Source organism: Sturnus vulgaris, chromosome 7, assembly GCF_052056855.1.
Source record: "Sturnus vulgaris isolate bStuVul1 chromosome 7, bStuVul1.hap1, whole genome shotgun sequence".
Classification (NCBI taxonomy): Eukaryota; Metazoa; Chordata; class Aves; order Passeriformes; family Sturnidae; genus Sturnus; species Sturnus vulgaris.
In genome coordinates this window covers 24714232-24730654 of record NC_142249.1, presented here as the reverse complement: position 1 = coordinate 24730654, position 16423 = coordinate 24714232, and the positions used below count along the sequence as shown (strand labels likewise).

Genomic DNA, 16423 nt, shown 5'->3' with positions numbered 1-16423 from the left:
CGGGTCTGGAATAAATGCGTAACGTGTGACAGGTCTGAACAAAATTCTTTCCTGTGCGTGAGTGGCTGATGTTATTCCATAACTATTTCGACAGGATAATTCCGTAACTATTTGTGCAAGAGACTGGAAGAGATAAGGGCTGCAGAAGTTAAACAGGCTATTTCCTGTCGGTAGGTCACTTTATTACTATTATCATTTTTTAGAATATTATTTTTAGAGGTGCACTTGTATATCTGCTAAACGTATGTTTACTAACCCGTTAAATTGTTTGCGTTCACCGAGGAGCGAATGTGAGGGTTTTGACCCGGTGTGTTTAAATTGAAGCCTGTGCAGTTTAGTTGAAGCAAACTCCCGTGTATGAATTTGTTAGAACAGCAATTAATTGCATGAATTTGATATGTAGTTTGTTCTAGGCATGCTGAATGGGTTTTAATTTAATTATTATGTAAAATAATCTATTAAATTGCCCTTCCTCTATTTAATATAACACAAAATCAAGTTTCAATCTGTAGAGCATAATTCAAAGTTCCTATTGGTAATACTTTCTATGATGTTTCACATTAATACTATATCAAATGTAATACAGTGATTTAAGCTCTACAGATTTTGCACGAGTACGCTATGCATATTTGATGACACATTGCATATTTTAACAAGGTTTTTAATGACTGATTGAAATGTTTGCTAAGATATTTTTTAAGAGCTGGAGGAGAAATGGTTGTGGAAAATGTGTGTAATAGAAGGATGGGAGGGTTTTGATTGACAGTATGAGGAAGCAGATGGATGACTAGGTAGGTCAGAGGTAAAGATGCCTTTGACAGGTTTTTAAGTTCCTTTGGCCATTTTGGTCCAATGAATCATGCAAAACATGTGTACATTACCAAACTGATGTCTCTGCATCGTTTACTGTTGGGATCCTCATCTTTTCAAACCCACCCTAACCTTCTTTCATCACCACTTGACGTGCTATGTCTAAACTAGATTGCAAGATCCTAAGAAGGCAAGAATCTGTCTTGTATTACTTGTCAGCATAAAAAAAAAAAAAAGGGAAAAAAAAGAAAAAAATTAGGGAAAAAAATCATGTAAACCTATGGAGCTAGAAGAACAACTGCGACAGATTGGCAGAATAGGCGTAAGGTGGGACACGTTCTTCTTAATTTTCACTGTCTGGTCATCACTCCCCTCCCCTAGGTAGTGCTCAAGGGAGATGTGGTGAACAATGATTTTTCTTTTTTTATTTCCCCAAATGGCATAATCTGAATTTTCATAAGTCTGATAAGAGACCTAATTGCATAATTTTCCTTTTAACATTATGCAGTGAGTGCTGTTGCTATAGTTAAAATGGTTTTCATTGCAGTCTGTTTTTTCAGGTGCTTTGCATGTCCCTCGCAAATTACTTTGTCAACTGGAAATGCTCTGATTTTTCTCTGTAAAAAGGGTGTACTGTTTTTGGAAATCTTATTTAAATTGCATAGGACAATTTTAAAATCTCTGTGATACAAAAAAAGACTGTGTGTGTATTGGGAAAAGCAGAAAGAAAGGATTTTGCTGAAAGTACACTTTCCAGGTACTTTCTGTGCAGAATGGACACAAGTTTACATTCCAAGTATTAAAACTTGTCATAAATGTGGTTTTCAGTAGGGAATGTGTCACTTGCTAAGATACGGGGGCAAAGTCAACGAAAAAGAGATTGAAACAGCAGAGTGATAAGTAGAGGGAAGGCAGCAGACTGTTTGCATTCAGTACCCAGCTTTTTCCAGATAATATATTTGTGGTAGGTCTAGAGAGCCGCACAGCTTACTGGTAACATTTCATGCTTTTATCAGAATGTGTATTAATCTGGAAATGCAAACAAAAGCATCTCTTATTTCAGAGCATGGTCTCTTGAAGCCCATTTGTTCAAATATTTATGTCTGAAAAAAAACAGATATTGTTTGAAATTTATATATTTAACTCTTAAATTTTTGGGCATATGTAATATTTTACTTTTTGCATGTAGAATAAATATGAATCCATTGCAATCCAAGGCTGCCATTGCTGATTAGATGTAACTTTTAATCTTATAAAATATATTACACAATAAAACCTGTGATGTTTTATTCATGCTATCACTGTGATTTGTCATAGTTGGAGTGTTTCTAATTCTAAGGGGCTGATATGGGTATGAATGATCTTCTTGGTCTTAAGATGACTTTTTAGTCCATTTTTTTTTTTAACTGAAGGTGAAAAGGATTAAAAAACTTCAGATACTTCTGTGTAAAACTGTCTATATTATTACACGGATATTAAGCTTTAAATAAGAAACAGCTGGTAATGACTTTGAATCTGTTTTAAGAGACATTTTAGGTAAAATGTTGATAGCTTGTAAATGTGTATTTCTGCCTCAGTCTCTGATCGTGCATACAAGTTCATATGTGTGAACAACGTAAAGTAAGAGGTCAGTCCTACAAAGACTATTCACTTGTCTAAAAATTCACAGACATAAATGTTTTCAGGATCAAGGCCTTTTTCAATAATTGTGATAGTCATGTACCTTGAAGTGACTGACTGATTTAGGATACATTTAATAATTTGATTTTTTTTTAATATAGCAGAAACATTGATGAGTTACCAAAGCACATCATCCAAGCTCCCACTTCAGTCATTCGAAATATAATTTTTTTGCTTGTTTGGGTAATTTTTTTTGACTGAGGCCACTGGCACATAAATTAAACTTTCTAAAGGCATGTCAATTTCTGTGGGCCATGCTATGGAATCCAGTTTTTTAAGTAAGCTTCTTTCTTTTTCCATATTTAGTTACACATTGACTGCTTTTGTTTATCCAGAAAGCAGATAATGGTCTGGGACTGAAGGGTGAAAGAGCAACACGGATATTTTGAGTTGAAAGAAATTTTATGCTCCCGAAAGGTGTCCTAGTTTAGATGAAGACACCCACCCACCCACGAAGAATAAAACTGAAATCATAAATGTAAGTTAAAAAAGGTATTTTATGATTGATCAACACCCTGATTAAAGCTTATTTCCCTATGTGGAAACGTTTGCTGTCACGTTTTTGGCTTCCAAATTAAAATATCGGTGTTGCTCTCTCATCCTTCAGTCCCAGACCTCCTGCTGGAGACACTGCAGGAATATGGTGGCTGCTCTCTGGCCCTGGGGAAAGCTGTGGCCCATCCTGCGTTGTCTGGGAAGTCCACTCGAGTCGCTGGCAGGAGCATCTCCTGCCTTGCCTCTCGCTCTGCCATCGATCGGTGCCTGCACGTCATTAACTGAGATCTGCGGTGCCACAGTGACACAGAGCAAGAGCTGCTCCTCACACTGCATCCATCTCCCCTCTCCCCACATTCCCACTGCTTTCCCACTGTACTTCTAAAGCATGACGGGTTTGTACATAGGTGTTACTTCAAGCTTTGTGAAAGCTCTCTCCTGGAAGCTCAGTTTACTCTTATATTAGGGGGAGAAACCTTTCTCTTGAATTAGATGCAGGGTATTGAGGAAGAGTTAAAGGGCTTTGCTTTCTATCGTCAGTTCCTGATTTTCCTATGGAACCTATTGTGCATCAGCGATGAGGGTAGGGACATTTTTCAAAAATCTCCAAGGGGTTTAGTCACCTGTGTTTAGAAATTATGAAAATCTCACCGAAAACTCTCCAGTGCTTGTGGTTCTAAATGACTTTCACACTTTTTACAGTTTTATTCTTGGGCACATCATCGAGCAGTTATTTCAGTCATGCATTGAGGATGGCATTTTTTGCAGAGTTAGGGTCAGAATAGCATGGATTAAATCCTCAGCTGGTGTACAGTTATGTCATTTCAAGGCTTCAATGGTTCAATGCTGCTTTGTATTGAAACAATCTGATTGTCTCCTCTAGGTTTAGATAATATCCAAAGCAGGTGCTGCTTGATGGAAAGGATGGGACCAAGTACTAATTGATACACAAACTGATATACAAATTTGTTTCTCCTGTGGAAAAATAATAATAAAAACATCAATAGATATCTTACATTTTTGTTTTTCACTGTTTAGATTGTAAGAATAATTGAAACTTCCTTTCTGTTTATTGTCAAGGTCGACTCTGATGATTTGTCTTAATAATTGAATCAAAAGCAATTTGTTTGGTGTGTGTAATACAAGAACTTGCCCTCTTCTGAGGGTAAAGTTTAGGCCAGCTATATTCTTTTAATATAAAAGTATTGTTCAGAAATTGAATGGAAAAGAGTTAACCAGATATTTCAATTCTTCTTATAAGTGTTTAGGCTTTTGTAATGGCTTTTGTAATGCCCAAATCCTTTACACCTTCTTTGAAGTGCTATCTAGTGTAGCTCATTTTTTCCTTTGTGTTAAATTCTAAAGAACTCTCTGATGTTAACACTTAGCATTGTATTTTAAAATATTTCAGTGTTTTAGTTGCTGCATTTCTATATACTGTTCACTCATAACTTCTTTCTCATCACTATATAAATAAAAATTATTTTTAAATTTTTTTTTTTAAAGTCACAAACGGATTCATTTGTACAAGCACAGATGTAAACTATAGTAATGTGAAATGTAATGGCAGAAATAAAATACGGGCCTATAAAAATGAGCGTAATTTATTTTAATGGCATGTGAAGGTAAGATTTCTTCAGGACCATACTGCCCTATAGGCCATTTAGTCAGATGTAACCTAAAAGGTCAAACCCTGAAGCAGTCCACTACCGGTGTATGTTTATTTTTCAAATACACTGTAACTGGAGAAACAACACAAATGATTGTCCTGTAACAGCGTAAAGCTTAGTGTATATGTGCACATAAGTCTTTGTAGGATCAGGGCCCAAGTCTCTTCTGCTTTGGCAGTACTCCCTGTTGTGGGTTTTGGGGTGGTTTTTTCCTCCTGGTAATTAAAATGCAGTTCTGTCACTGCGGTCACATTTCCCAGTTATAGAGGGACAAGGGCAATGCCTGTGCTAAATACACAATGTGCTAAACAGTAGCTATATTTAATTTTGAATTTGTTTTAATATCTACAGTTGCCTCAGGATAAGGATCTAGGAGATTTGAAGTGTAGTTCTGTGTACTCAACCCTTTTCACGAGGGTTGTTTTGCTGTCAGCTCAGCTCTCTGAAGTCACTTGGATGGTGATGGTGCTATTGCATGGGAAAGGCTGCCAGGCTGGTGGGTGCAAGGGCAGGACAGCAGGAAGCTGGTGATCCCTTTCACAGGCAGGTAGGAGATGGGCTTATCTCCAGCCCAAAACCTGCTCTCTCGGAGCTGCTCGGGATAATGCATGCGATCGCTGAATTCCTGGCTGGTGAAGCAGCAGAGCTCCAAGCTGATGCACATACACCAGCAGTCCCCAGGTCTCTTCCCCTGATAGATCTCCAAAGCCTCCCAGGAGCTCCAGACCCTGCCTTTCCCTCCACCATCCTTTTCCTGACTGAGGGGCACTTCACTGGTTCTTCCAAGCTTCTTGTATTTAGAACCAGAGCATGCAGACGGGTGCTTTCTCCTGCAACTCCTTCTCTGGAGAATGCTTGAACCAGGAAAGCCTTGCTCAGAATTAGTGAAGAGGAGGGAGATCCATACCAGGCTGCTTTCTTATGTACCCAAACTTCTAAATTTACATTTACATACATTTTCTTGTGATTGTAAAGAGTTTACCTCATATGAAACATTTAACATGACACATTTCATAAAAATCTACAATGTAAAACATTTTTAGCATTTGTAGTTGTATAATCAGTGTCCGTTTCTGAGTTTTTTCTTCAGCAGCATATAACAGGTGAAGTCCTATTTTTATGGGTGTTGCATTAAAATTTATGGGGCCTCTGCTGATTTGTAATAGCTTTTTGACAAAAAAATTAGAATTTTAATACCATTTTCAAAAAGGTTACTGGCAAGAGGATATCTTAAAATAACGTACTTAAAATTTGTTATTTCATAAAAACGTTTAAGCACGTAAAAAATTGTCATTCAGTCTGTAATTGCAAAAAAAGCGTGTCATGTTAAGCCAATACAGAACTAATCTATAGGATTAAATATTGTTTCAAATAATATTATTTTTGAATGATAGAAGAACATTCTATAACTATTATGCACATTTTTGGGTTATACATATGTGCTGTTTTGCCTGAGAAATACTGAGGTTTATGGGTTTTTTTTTGTTTTTTTTTTTCCCATAGAAAAATTGTCAGTGTAATGCAGCTTTTTCTTCCGTGTTTTTCCCCATCTTGGTACCCTCTTATTATTCATCAGAGATTTGGGAGCAACTCAGCTAGTGCTTTTATTCCACACCATCATATTTTTCTTCCTTTTTATTTTGTGCAAGATTAGGTTGTTATTATTATATTTACAACATCCTTTGAAAAGTGTAATCTTGTATCACAATGCCTGCAATGACAAACCACAGCTAGTCTGAGACTGGGAATATTTTTCTTGAGTGTCTCCACCATCAGTCTATGGTGTGTGTATGTCAGTTTTACCGAAAGCTTGGATAGGGTATCAGCTGTCACTGAATCTTGTCTAGATTTATATTCTAGCTGTAAACCTCACAACTGTGTGAAGACTAGCCTCTGCAATCTAGGCGATGAAACTTCGAAATTCTTCCTTGCGGCTGTTACTAGTGGCTTTGTTTCTGACAGCTTCTAATTTTCTGTACATAATAAAATCAATTATTTTGCATGTATATGCTAAAGCTAGAGGCTGTTTTTTGACTGTGCATGCTACAATTAGTTATGTAAATAGCAGCATATGCTACAAGTTTTCAGTGCTCACCCTGTCTTTACAGAAGTGTTGGCTCAGGCTCTGCTTCGAAGTTAGTTGGCAGAGGTGTTTGGTTCTCCATGGCTCAGGCTTTGAAGACATTACTTTCTTCAGCAGCTCCCTCTCACATTTAGTGTTTCACTCTATAGTACCTGTGTGTACACCAAAGCCAGTGCATGCCTTGAATGCATGAGGGATTTTGGTAGTCAGAGTTTTAAACCTCCCCCTGTTTTTCTTGATTCTTAATAGAGGTATGCTGGTAATTGTGTGCCATTGAACATCTCCTGTTAGTGACAACCATCTTCTTCCATTAGACTATTTCTTCAAGTTTGAACTTATGTTTCTGCTTAATGATTTCTAAACCAGACCTTTCCACAGATTCTGGGATATTTAATGAAGTTAAATTAGAATTTATTGCCATATGAAAACCTTACTGCTGTCTTTTCAATATCATCACACATTTTTTGTATATTTTTTGCAAAATACTTCCTCTGCAGGGTATAATCCAAAAAGTAGGCTCTCTCTACAACTGCCTGAAAGGAGGTGGTAGTGAGGTGGGGTTTGGTCTAAAGCAAAATGATGAACCTTTTTGCTCAAATGGCCTTACTTTGCACCAGGGAAAGTTCAGATCAGATATTAGGGAAAAAAATCTCTGAAAGAATGGTTAGACATTGGAATAAGTTTTCCAGGGAGGTGGTAGAGTTCTTTTTGGAAATGTTCAAGGGGAGTCTGGATGTGGCACTTGGGGATATGGTTTAGGGGTGATTATGGTGGTGCTGGGTTGGTGATTGCAACAGATGATCTTGAAGATTTCTTACAACCTTGATGATTCCGTGATTCTGTAAACCAGAACGTTCCAAGTGATGTTTTAAACCTGCTCACATGCAATTGGCTTTCCCTGGAAGATTCTTCTGGAGCACTGATAAAACACCTGGTGTGGGGCAGGTTTTGACCTCTAAATCGTAAATTACAGACCTTTAGTATGAGTCAGAAAACCAGACAGGTTTGTTAAAGTCTATTGTCTATCACTTTTCTGCTAGCTCCTTGTATAGAGGTGATATTATTTAAAGATAATTTTGGTTAAGAATTTATGTTGTAGCACCCACTAATAGAGAATATTTGTTAGATATGCACATTCCTCCAGAATTCATTAATAAGGTCAACTTATCTCTTAAGTTAGCTCTGTGCTAGTAATTTTGAGAATTATATATCTTTTATATTTATGTGGTAACACCTTACTGGTGAAGGCATATGATAGTAATGCCACAATGCAATTGTAAACAGGAGCTTCATGGCCGGTGTCAGACTGAATTTAGGTGCTGTGAAAAGCCTCTGAAAAAAGTAATTCCAACCAGATGTGTGAGAAGCCAAGCTCTTATTGTGAATTGACCAAAGAAGTCATTAGACATTTTGGAGACTAGCTGGTATGCTTATATCTAAGGAGTAAATAATTCAGAGTCTGCTGAGGGCACAAGACTGAAAATATACTGAGTCAATACATTCCTCACCTCATAGGCAAGGAAAGCTCCTAAATCTAACACAGCAAAGTAATAAAATTATTTTTCTATAAAGAGGAGCTGGTATAGTCTGAAACATGAGAAGGAAAATGCTATAGCACAGGGTAATTGATGAGCTGGGTTGGTAGGAATAGAATTACAAAAGGAGAGATCAATCATGTCTAATACAAGCCACAGTCTTCCATCAAAATCCTTTGTCTGTTGTCTTCTACCAAGGTCATTAATTAATGATTATATGCATGGGAACTTGTATTTTAGAGAAAGACAAGGGTTACTCCTTGAGAATTAAACTCCTGCATACTGCTAAACACTTGTATTTCTCTCTTCTTTGAGAGTGGGTTTGTTAGCACACACCTTCTACTTTGTCATACATAAAAGTATTCATATCTTCCTATTTCTGGATGTGTATGGTGGGTCTTGAAAGAGGAAATTCCAGTGACAAAGTGACCTGTTGGTCTAATAGCAGCTACTTAGGAATCACAGAATCATAGAATATCCTCAGTTGGAGGGGACCCACAACGACCATTGAGCCCAAATTCTGGGTCTCCACAAGACAACCCCATAACACAGATCATTTAACTAAGTTGTTGGTAAGTATACTTCTTAAAACTCCTTTTTTAGCCCTTTTTTCAGCTTAAATTTATCCTTTAAAACCCATACCATTAAACATGTGCAACTTCTACGCATATGCAAACACTTAGAAACCAACTATAATTATGTTAATTATATTGTTGATAAGGTAAATGATAAATGTAGGAGTCAGTACATTAATTTGGCCTGATTAATGGCTTAAAATACTGCTTTTGTAAGTATTTTTTTTCTTTGAAAGTAAACCTATTCTCCAAATGTATTTAAAATGTTAATAAACTATTAAATGAACAAGTAACACTATATTCAACATTTTTACACCATTTCTACAGTGGGTAAAATTGTAGTATAAAGTTGGTGTATACTCGATAACAATTTACATGTTTATTTTACCATCTGGTAAATGTGTAAACGATATTTTGAGAAGCACATTTCAAATTCACTTTAACAACTTATCCCCGACAATATGTATCCTATCTCATGTACTGACTGGAAGGATTTTGAAAACCTCTCAGAGAGAAATGCAGTAACAAAACATTTATTTTTTTAGTGATGAGTAAGATCAAGCTTAGCATCAAGTTGGAGGTCTTTCAATATTTAGGAAGGATTTTGGTGCATTACTGGTGTCAAAGAGAGATTTCAGATTGTTTTACACACTACAGTATAAAGATATCATATCATCTTCCCTAAAGAAACCATAGGGTGCATAGGTAGTAATAACAAAACAAATACAGTTTGCTATGTTGTTGTATAACTGTATTGTATCCTTTCCAGGGGGTTTGAATTTGCTATCTCTTGTGTCTAAATATGGGAAGCTCATTATTAGAAGTGTTACAGTGAACCCCAAGTGAATTGCTTTTCTCATGTACTTTAACAGCACTTTGACACTGCAGCCTTCTGCCTTTTTATTTTAGTCTTCTGTTTATTGGTCTCTCTGGATTAAATTGCAAGCACTTTCTTAAATACACCAAACTAGAGAATATTCTGTTGTAGTTCAGCTTTTATTCACCCTTTCCTAGCTGTTACTAATCTTAACTGAAAAACAAAAACCCAACAACCCTCCCCCCTAAATTAAAAAAAAAAAAAAAACAACCCCCAAAAAAGATTTTCTTTTCTGCTTCCCCAACCCCCTCCAAAATTTAAAAAAACCCTGCCCTGAAAGCAAGTCTGCCTGGAGAACACCTCCACACTAATGACCATCTGGCCAATCTGCAAATGAGGTTTGAGAGCAGATTTCAAATGTAGGCACTAGCTAGTCTGTGCCTTGCATTAGTCCATTAGAATTTAAAAGATTTGAAAGCATTCAGGCAGCTAGAGAGCAGGCAGGTACCTTGGTTCGGGGAAGTCCAATCAGGCATTTCTTTGTTCCTTCCAGGGCCTCAATGCCCTTGTTCTGGTACCTGATCAGCAATGCTCCTCTAGAGTTTGTGGCACTTCGCTTGAGTATATACATGTTCTAAAGGGCAATAGTCTTAAAATACCTTAAAAGCATGGGTGAAAAAACCCATTAAAAATTATTTGTACAAATTCTAATTAACTTCTGTACCCAAATTAATGAATTACAACTGTCATGTCTTTTTATTTATGTGTTATTCAAAACCGTGATTAGTGCAGTCTAATCCAGTCCTGGTCTTGAGTACTTGAGTACTCAGAGAAACCTGTGGGCTGCTTTCATTTTATGTGTGCTCCTAAAATCACGTTTGAGCATAATAATAATAATAATGATAATAATAGTAATAATAATAATAGTACCAGGTTGTCATTAAACAACAACTTTAAACTTAAAAAGATATTTCTATTTTTGAGGTTAATTAAGCCCACTGAGCTTAACATTACTGTTTTTTTTCATTTGGTATTAAATATATTTCACTAATGAATTTCAGGTTTAGCACATATTTTCTCTTTTTGCTTACAGATATTAGACAGGACCTTTCCTCTTTGTAAATAAGCACAATCAAAGATAATCTACTTCTAAGCAGACTGTTAAAGAAGTATTTTTACTTTTTACCTCTCTTCCCTTTGCTGGCTTCTTGTTTTGTCTCAGCTCTGTGATTAGTGCTGTCAACCTTATGTAAACAATAATTTATTATTGTGTTTCCAATGATAAAAAAATGGATCCAGAAACCCCTTCAACAAAAGAGCAGTGGTTGTAAAGAGCACCTGCTGTTACAAAAGAACTTCCTACAGGAGCAAATTATTTGAAAGGTAAAGTCTGAGCTGAGAGTACCTGGAAACATACAGAACTGAATCCGAGGTTTGTAGGACCAATAGAAGTTTTAAATATGTAGTGAATTTGTCTTTCTCTTTAGATTGGCTGCCGGTGTCTATATTGCAGAAGCAGGTGTTCATGAAACTACTGAGATGCTTAAAATGGTGTATAACTGGAACCACCTGGAAAAAATGAACAACACTTGGAAAATCTACTTGATAGAAATCTGGAGAGGCATCCTGAAATGATACAGGGTTTGAAGGTAGGTAGTAAATGGACAAAGCTTTGAATAGTAGATAACATTGCTTTTATTCTTCTGAATTCAAATTTTAATATTGCAATTTGTAAAATGGAATATAGTTTAGTCTGTAGCTATTTACTGTCCAACATGGTGCTTGCAGTCAGGAGTGCCAACATTAGCAAGGAATCTGCTCCTTACCCCATGATCACACTTACCATGGTGCATTTCAAGAATAAGGTCTCCAGGCTTGCAAAATGTAAGCTGTTTTCCTTTAAGTGAAAAAATATCCAAGCCTACTTAAGAATGATTTAATAAAAAATGACCTTTTAAAAAAAGTAAGTTAAAATTAATATTTAGTTCTTGTATTGTTAATAACGGGTGTTCGTTTACCTCAGAAAATCCCCTCTCCCATGCTTTTCTGTGTGTCTGCTTATTTAAAAAATTGTAAATATCAAACTACATATTCAGTGTTCTAACTCTTTTAATTACAATTTTAAAATTAAATGTGACATTTTATAGATTTTGATATTGACTAAAATGGACCTTTTAAAGTGACATAAATTGAGATTGATAAATTTATTTCAGACTACCATATGGGAAGGCTGATTACGAGGGCATGTGGAGCACAAAGCCAATTAAAGATATTCTTACTTCTTACTGTGGACCATTGCTGCCTTCCCCATGTTCCTTGGAAGCTAAACTGAATAGCATTTACAAAAAATATTAAGCTGAGGGTATCATCATAAATTCTTCCTTTATGTGGTCCTGTTCTCTATTGACAGTCAGATTTGCATCAAAGAACATGACACCAGTGACTTGCTGGCAGCTTAAGTAATTGGGGAAAAAAGTGGTTATTCATATGGAAACAGGAGTTGGCTCATTACAGCCAATCACCTGAATAGCAAATGGTATGGTTGCCAATAGATGGAGAAAAAGGCAAGTCTAGTGGAAAATAGGAGCATTTAAAGGCCAAGAAAAGACATATGGTCTGTCTATGCTTGCCTTATACGCCTGGAAATTATAAATTAAGCTACAATATAGCCCACCACCTTAATGTGAAAATTTTCCATTTTTTCCCATCTTAATCTTAAGAAATTTAGCAGATTTGGCTAGTAACATTGACTGGCTCTTGTGTCAGCATTTAAGTTCTATATGAAAATAATAGTTGAATTGATTCTTGTCTAGTATTTAATTCTGTTATGGCCATAAAGGATGTACTTTTGAAATAAACTCTCTTTCATAGCAATTGTAAATGTGGATCTGTTTTGTCCTTTACAGATGTTTGTATTTCCATGAAGGTAGGCAAGAAAAAGAGTGAATAGTTCTTGGCAGCTACTTTTTGTAAGGTAAATACTTTGAAGGTGACTGTAAATTTGTCTTCAAGCACTGTAAACACTTCAATGGCTATCTCTCTCATCCCTTACTGGTTGTAGTAATAATTTTAATTTATTGTTCTAATGCTCTCCTGTACTCTTATTCCTATAATGAAATAGGAGTCCAAGTTTAAGTAAGACTGGGCTTATTGAAGTGGCTACCTGACTGCTCTTCTGGTAAAGCATTAGTAAATGTTAAGAATATTAAATCTTTTTAGATGTGTTTGTAAGGACACATTTCACTTGAGACATCAAGTTCTTGAACATCTCAGGGCAGTCTGAGTTTTAACTAGATTTTACATGGCCTTAAGATTGAAGGCTTATAGTCTTATGTGTGTTTTTGTTTTTTTAATAGATTCCTTATTCTAAACCATCCCATGATATATAGGTCCCGTGGAGAACAGATGCTGAATTCTGCCCTTTTTTAAATGCCATGCTCTGAAACTCTGATGGGTTCTCCTTTTCACTTAGAGATAGTGACAGAACAACCAACACAGGACCATGACATGAGATTCCTGGCCCTTACTTCTCCATTTTATGTACCTGAAAGTGTTACTAAAATTTTATTTCTAGTTTTCATTCATGGGCTCTGAAAATATAGCATATTTTACACATTCCAAAGTTTCTTTGACTGAGGCTGAAAAAAATACAAATCTCTGCTTAACTGGCAAGTAACTTCTGCCTTCATTGTAGTGCTACAGGAACAATGAAGCTTAAATTTCTGTTTTGAACAAATTTCAGATTTAATGGAGGAACAGTGGAAGCAAAATGATGTATTATAACTAACATGCATTTAAGATTTTACATGTGATAGGTCTTGTCAAAGCCATGGATTTTGGAGCTGCATAAAATTACCTATAAGCTTACCTGAAGTAATTGCATCTACAGAGTTTCTAAAATGGCTGAATTGGTGACAGAGTACACTTGGAGTTCTTACCCCACCCTCACCAGTGCTGGGTCCATTCACAAGTACCTCTGTTCTCCTCTTTCTTGCTTTTTCTCTGCAGGTGTGGCCTGCTGGCTTCATTTCCCTGTTTCATTCAGCACAGGCACAATCAAATCATCCCAACTCACCTTTCTGACAAGCAACTGCAGAAATGAAGATTTTTAATCTAGTCTAAACCTGACACATGTCCCATATGGTTATTTTGGGTTTTATGAGGTGCAGGGCAGGGTAAATGTTTGCACAATTCTGAAAGAACACTGCTAGGAAAAGTTCTAAAGAAAATATCTCATTATTCTGGGATCACCCTGCACTCAAAGTAGTAGAAATTTTTATTTCTAGACGTTCCATCTTGGTGACTTTTTTCATTCAGATCCATAAATTATCCCATAGCTCTTCAAGGAGCCCTTACCAGGTAAGACCAGACTAGGTAACAAGAGTCTTTCCCCACCAGTATACACTGGCATCACTCATTTACTGTAGCTCTAATTAATGGTAGTAGAAGTTACACTTGTAAATTCCCCCACGCATTAATGAGTGAACAGACCCCCTCTGTTTAGTTAACCATCTTCCAGTTACCTGGCACTTTCCCCATCCCTTGTGAGATCTCAAATATTTAATTAAAGCCTTTCCTTTTTTTTCCTTTTTCTTTTTTTTCCTCCCCCCACTCTCCTTCATTCAGTTTGTTGAGTTGTAATTCTTGTTGGCCTGATGCCTTGGCAACATTCAGCACTTCTAATTGCCTGTATAGTCTGGCCTAGTCATGGAGCCTTTTAACTTTCATTCAGGCTTCCAGCAGTATCAGCCTCACTGGTCACAAGCTTCCCACTCAGGTTCCGTTCACAGCCCTTTTGCTGATTACTTGTTATGTATTTAAAGAGCTCCATACTGTTTATTTCATTTCCTGTTTGAGATAGTCTGTTTGCTTAATTTTTTTCTATGCTAATTTAATTTTAAACATATAGGGCTGTCTTCCTGGTCAAACAAGCCAGAATTTTGCATCCATATGTTACATTAAATAATAATAAAACAACAAATAATAGTCAATGCTTTCTACTTCTATAATGTCTACCATTCAATGATCTCATAGCATTCTTATTTTACAAGTGGTAAAATGGTGTCAAGAGACACGAACTACTTGTTAAACAATATGTATGACATCTGTTACAGAGCCAGACACAGGATTGAATAGTTGGGTTTTCACTAATAGCAGTTAGTCTAAAAATTGCAATATGCTATAGGAATTATTAGGTTAAAATATGCTTCAACAGAGTGGGCTGTACCCTGGTGGAGGCATGTATTGTAGAGACTTTTGTTCTCAGAATATCATCTTTATTGGCAGATAAGGTGCAGAACGGACAGAGGAATCGAATGGATATTCATGTGGACTCTGTAAAGGTTAGTAACCCGTGTAATTATAATCAATGTTAATTTTAGAGGCACTATTATTAATCACAAATAGCCTAGTGCATTTTTTGTTTCATTTTGTTTCTTGTGTGAAGATCTAGCATTCCAATTTCCTTTGATTTCAGCAAACCTCTGGCTTACTAAGGCTACAATAACTCATTTATGTCTCTGCAGAGATAATATGCTAATGTTATGACCTATGATATTATTTTCTGAACGTGTTCTTTTTCAATGTCAAACACACAGGTAAATGAAAATGGTCACTATAGTTTTAAGGTTGCCTTGCCCAGCAGCTGATCGTGGCTCTGTGCTGTAAGGGCTGCTAGGACCTCATCTATGGCCAAAGTCAAATTCCTTTGATCACTCTGCAGGAGTCAGTAGCTGATTTAATGCCCACACTTTACTTTCAGAAAGTGCATGCTTATATTCACGGTTACTGTGTACTTAAAGGAAGATATTACATATGTGTGCTCTTCTTCCCAAGGTCATAATGTAAGGGCAAAGAAGACCCAACACAATTGTATTGGTAGCAAGTGTGAGTGGAGGCCAAGCTTGAAAAAAAGAAGAAACATTCCCTGCTGGCTGGGGTAAGTTCCCTAACACAGTGGTAAGCATGGTTAAGTGATCTTTCACAGTTTACAGGAGTGGAATCAGATTAATTTTTCTGGTGACACAAAGTTTACCAGGGACTCCATAGAAATAACAAGGTGGACTAAAAAGTGAACAGCTGAGATATGTAGAAGTAAAAAATATTATACAGTATCCTTGAAAGAAAAATCTTAAAATGAAATCTGATTGTTTCCTTAAGAACAACTCAAATTGTAATCATGTCTGAACAGCAGCAATACACTAAACAGCTTGCTACAAATGCAGGGTTTCATTTGTAAAACAAATGTATGTCCAATTATTTCTATATTTCTACTTGTTTGACCAGCGTGTATTCTGAGCTAAGTGCTAAGCATAGCTTGGTGCCCATGGCTGAATCTGGGCTTCTTTTGGATAAGGACTGTGTGGGCTTTTGAACAATAGTCTGCCAAGCAATGTATCATGAATCCTAATTGTTTTAGAAAACAGTTGTTCTTTTTCTTCAGCAAATACTGTCATATCCACATTATTAACATATATATATATAATAGTTTTGAAAATCGTTCTCAGTTTGAAGGATTCTAATGCTTCATACAGTGATTATGCAAAAGTCTCATGTATAAGCAATACCGATGTTACTGGAAGCGCCTCTTACAGAGTCCAAATATAGCAGATCAAATCAAAACTGTGCTACATCTTAAGCAACTGTTGACCCATTTCCATATCAAATTGGTTTCTGTTATAGAAGACTTTGCTTTTTCTTTTGGAGATATTTACTTGCACTGCTCTAGCTCAAGTATAGTAACGGCACATTTTATTCTA

General features: G+C 36.3%; 1 long non-coding RNA gene across 1 annotated transcript in view; it reads left to right on the top strand.

Moving 5' to 3' along the window:
• Positions 1–55: 55 nt before the first annotated feature.
• The window catches only part of LOC148223214 (uncharacterized), a 33244-nt gene continuing 16876 nt past the window's right edge, over positions 56–16423 (top strand). Inside the window, exons 1-5 of the long non-coding RNA XR_015804893.1 lie at positions 56–170; positions 11153–11314; positions 12572–12639; positions 14952–15007; positions 15501–15603. This is a non-coding gene — a long non-coding RNA (uncharacterized LOC148223214). The remainder of the gene's footprint in view (positions 171–11152; positions 11315–12571; positions 12640–14951; positions 15008–15500; positions 15604–16423) is intronic.